This window comes from Rhinolophus sinicus, linkage group LG09 (assembly GCF_036562045.2).
Source record: "Rhinolophus sinicus isolate RSC01 linkage group LG09, ASM3656204v1, whole genome shotgun sequence".
In the NCBI taxonomy this organism is placed as follows: Eukaryota; Metazoa; Chordata; class Mammalia; order Chiroptera; family Rhinolophidae; genus Rhinolophus; species Rhinolophus sinicus.
The window spans coordinates 3,367,987-3,368,476 of NC_133758.1; positions in this window are offsets into that span (position 1 = coordinate 3,367,987).

Here is a 490-nt window from a genome sequence, read left to right on the forward strand (position 1 = left end):
AGTTTCACAATCCAGAAGCTAAGTTGGTAGCTGCTTCCAGTTTCCTCAAAGCAGTCTGTCTTGAGAATAGGTCAGTTCAGCTACAGAGTTGTGTCTTATTTCAGGAGCCATGAGGCAGGTGGGCTCCCACAGTTAGGCCTGTAAGGTGCAAGCAAGCAATCAGGTATTTAGTCGGGGCATTTTTCTGGAAACAAAAGCAAAGCAAAGGCTAATGAGTGGAGTAAATTATAAACCACTTTCTGGGCCCAGAGAGCCACCCGTTGAGATTTCTACATGTCGGGCTCCAAGCTTTTCAGTTTGAACTGTCTCTGGCGATGTCAGCAGGTGTTCAGGCAAACATCGGAGTGGCTCACGCAGTATCAGGCACAGAGGTTTCATAAGCATGAGCTGCTGTGATTTCTCTCAAGTTCATAACAAGTCGTCTCACTGCAGTCTGCAGGGCTGCGGGGAAAAGGCAGTATTAGTTCTCAGGGTTTTCAAATCAAAGGAT